The sequence below is a fragment of the Cetorhinus maximus genome, chromosome 23 (genome assembly GCF_964194155.1).
Source record: "Cetorhinus maximus chromosome 23, sCetMax3.hap1.1, whole genome shotgun sequence".
In the NCBI taxonomy this organism is placed as follows: domain Eukaryota; kingdom Metazoa; phylum Chordata; class Chondrichthyes; order Lamniformes; family Cetorhinidae; genus Cetorhinus; species Cetorhinus maximus.
The window spans coordinates 64,557,238-64,561,547 of NC_135901.1; positions in this window are offsets into that span (position 1 = coordinate 64,557,238).

Here is a 4,310-nt window from a genome sequence, read left to right on the forward strand (position 1 = left end):
GTGCCAGTGTGGAGTTGGAGGGAGGGGGAAGGAGTGTCAATGTGGAGTTGGAGGGAGGGGGAAGGAGTGTCAATGTGGAATTGGAGGGATGAGGAAGGTGTTTCAATGTGGAATTGGAGGGAGGGGCAGTGTCAGTGCGGAATTGGAGGGAGGGAAAAGAATGTCAGTGTGGAATTGGAGGGAGGGAGGGGGAAGGAGTGTCAGTGTGGAGTTGGAGGGATGAGGAAGGTGTTTCAATGTGGAATTGGAGGGAGGGGCAGTGTCAGTGCGGAATTGGAGGGAGGGAAAAGAATGTCAGTGTGGAATTGGAGGAAGGGAAAAGAATGTCAGTGCGGAATTGGAGGGAGGGGGAAGGAGTGTCAGTGTGGAGTTGGAGGGATGAGGAAGGTGTTTCAATGTGGAATTGGAGTGAGGGGGAAGGAGTGTCAGTGTGGAAATGGAGGGGGGGGAAAGAATGTCAGTGTGGAGTTGGAGGGAGGGGGAAGGGGTGTCAGTGTGGAATTGGAGGGAGGGGGAAGGGTTTTCAGTGTGGAATTGGAGTGGGGGGAAGGAGTATCAGTAAGGAATTGGAGGGAGGAGTGTCATGAGGAATTGGAGGGAGGGGGAAGGACTATCAGTGTGGAATTGGAGGAAGGGGAAAAGAATATCAGTGTGGAATTGGAGGGAAGGGAATGGGGTGTCAGTTTGGAATTGGAGGGAGGGGGAAGGATTATCAGTGTGGAGTTGGACGAATTGGAAAGAATGTCAGTGTGGAATTAGAGGGAGGGGGAAGGAGTGTCAGTGTGGAGTTGGAGGGAGGGTTAAGGAGTATCAGTATGGAATTGGAGGAAGGGGAAAAGAATGTCAGTGTGGAATTGGAGTGAGGGGGAAGGAGTGTCAGTGTGGAATTGGAGGGAGGAGGAAGGAGTGTTAGGATGGAATTGGAGGGAGGAGGAAGGAGTGTCATTGTGGAATTGGAGGGAGGGGAGGGAATGTCAGTGTTTGGATTCCTCTGTCACAGCCCTTAATGATCCTCAGAGAACAATTGTATCTTGAAGTTGTTTTGAAACACCAACACACCACACAGGGGAGAACACAAATTTAATCCTGGGCCTGGTAGTTCTTCCAGGGTTTAATGTGCTGCTACCTCCAGCTCTCTTCTTCCTCCTTCAGATGCTCCAGTTCCCATTAACAGGTCCTGGCAGCTGGCTGAGTCCTATAGGACACATCAGTTGGACTCATTCTCACTCATCCACCTTACACAGAAGCATCTGTCCATGACATTATTGATAGGAGTGACCACCACACAGTCCTTCTGGAGACAATGTCCCGTCTTCACATTGAGGATACCCTCCATTGTGTTGTGTGGTACAACCACCGTGCTAAGTGGGATAGATTCAGAACAGATCCAGCAGCTCAAAACTGGGCATCAATGAGGTGCTGTGGGGCATCAACAGCAGCAGAATTGTATTCAGTCACAACCTGTAACCTCATGGCCCAGCTTATCCCTCACTCTAACATTACCATCAACCCTGGTTCAATAAGGAGTACAGCAGGCATACCAAAATTTCAGGTTTCAACCTAGTGAACGTACAACACAGGACTACTTGGACACCAAACAGCAGAAGCAGTAAGTGATAGACAGACCTAAGTGATCCCACAAACAACGGATCAGATCAAAGCTCTGAAGACTTCAGAATAACTAGCCAAGTTATTCCAGTACAGCTACGATACTGGCATCTACCCAGCAATGTGAAAGTTTGCCTAGTTATGTCCTGTACACAAAAAGGAGGACAAATCCAACCCAGCCAAGTACCGTTCAATCAGTCCACTCTCCATCATCACTAAACTGATGGAAGGGGTCATCAACAGTGCTATCAAGTGGCACAGGCTTAGCAATAACCTGCTTGCTGTTGCCCAGTTTGGGTTCAGCCGGGGCCACTCAGCTCCTTACCTCATTATAGCCTTGGTTCAAACATGGACAAAAGAGCTGAACTCCAGAGGTGAGGTGAGAGTGACTGCCCTTGACATCAAGGCAGACTTGCTCGAGTGCGGCATCAAGGAACCCTAACAAAACTGGAGTCAATGGGAAAGTGGGGGAAAGCAGTGACAGAAACAACAATAATTCATTAGACAGATACCAACATATTAAACTACAGCCTTGTTACAAGGGTTATTAACAGAGAGAAACAAAGCCAGCTGTCAGAATGAACGTTGTTCAGTCCTGGACACTCGGTTATCCAAAACACCGAGGTGGGAAAGACAAAGACCGACAACGATGGATTTAACCCAAAGCTGACTGATTCCACATGACTCAGGATATTAACCTCAACAAATCAGAACTATCAGAATGAATGTAGTTCAGTCCGGGATTTGATTAACAGCAGAATATAATTCCTGAGTCACTTGTGCACGTGTTGGTGTCTTAGTAGAGTAGATGAACGACAAAATCCCTTCCCACACTCAGAGCAGGTAAACAGACCCTCTCCGGTGTGAACTCACTGGTGTCTAAGCAGATGGGATGACCGAGTGAATCCCTTCCCACGTGTAGAGCAAGAGAACAGCGTTTCCCAGTGTGAGTGTGCCGATGTGTTTCCAGCTTAAATAGGGAATTGAATTCCTTCCCACAATCTTCACATTTCCACAGTTTCTCCCCACTGTGTCCTTCCACGTTCAAAATCTGATGATATTCAGGTTATGATAAATTTGCCGATTCCATCAGATCCTGATGTGATGTTTAGTTTGAGTTTCCCGACTGCAAATCCTCCCCTTCTAATTCCCTGTGGAATTGATTTAAAACAGAAATAAGGGAGTGACAGGGAACCCACAAAAACACAAAGGCAGATTGTGAAACTGAGCTGAATGAATCTGGGAATTTGTGGGGCCAGCACTAGGAAAAAGTGACCATGAAAACTGCTGGATTGTAATAAAAACCCAACTGGTTCACTAATGTCCTTCAAGGAAGGGAACCTGCCACCCGGTCTGGGCCTACACAAGACTCTGGCCTACAAGGGAGGAGAGGGAGAGAGAGGTGGGAGGGGCAGTGGGTGAAGAGATATCTACAACATAACCAGAACTTTGACAAAATCTCCCAAACTACAAACCTCCACCACCTAGAAGGACCAGGGTAGATGTATGTGAACACCATCACCTCCAAGTTCCCCTCCAAGTCACACACTGCCCTGACTTGTCTGACATCCAGTACTGGATGAACAGAAATTTCATCCATTTAAATATTGGGAAGACTTAAGTCATTGTCTTCAGTCCCCGCTACAAACTCCACTCCCTAGGCACTGACTCCATCCCTCTCCCAGACAACAGGCTGAGACTGAATCAGGCTGTTCTCAGGAACATAGGGGCAGGGGTAAGCCATTCAGCCCATCGAGCATGCTCCACCATTCAATACGATCATGCATTTTAAAAACTTCATTCGGAATGTGGGTTTTGCTGGCTGGGGCAGCATTTATTGCCCATCCTTAAGAAGGTGGTGGTGAGCTGCCTTCTTGACCACTGCAGTCCATGTGGTGTAGGTACACCCACAGTGCTGTTAGGAAGGGAGTTTCAGGATTTTCACCCAGTGACAGAGAAGGAACAGCGATATATTTCCAAGTCAGGATGGTGAGTGACTTGGAGAGGAACTTCCAGGTGGTGGTGTTCCCATCTACCTGCTGCCCTTGTCCTACTAGATGTTAGTGGTCATGGGTTTGGAAGGTGCTGTCTAAGGAGCCTTGGTGAATTCCTGCTGTGGATCTAGTACATGGTACACACTGCTGCTATTGTGCATTGACAGTGGAGGGAGTGAATGTTTGTTGATGCGGTGCTCATCAAGTGGGCTGATTTGTCCTGGATGGTGTTAAGCTTCTCGAGCATTATGGGAGCTGCACTCATCCAGGCAAGTGGGGAATATTCCATCACATTCCTGAATTGTGCCTTGTAGATGGTGGACAGGTTTTGGGGAGTCAGGAGGTGAGTTACTTGTTGCAGGATTCCTAGCCTCTGACCTGCTCTTGTAGCCAGAGTATTTCAGTGGCTAGTCCAGTTGAGTTTCTGGTCAATGGTAACCCCAGGATGTTGATAGTGGGGGATTCAGTGATGCTAATGCCATTGAACGTCAAAGAGCAATCGTTCGATTCTCTCTTGTTGGAGATGATCATTGTCGGCACTTGTGTGACATGAGTGTTACTTGCCACTTGTCAGCCCTTGTGTGACATGAGTGTTACTTGCCACTTGTCAGCCCAAGCCTGGATATTGCCCAGGTCTTGCTGCATTTGGACATGGGCTGCTTCAGGGTGTGAGGTGTCGCGAATGGCTATGAACTTTGTGCAATCATC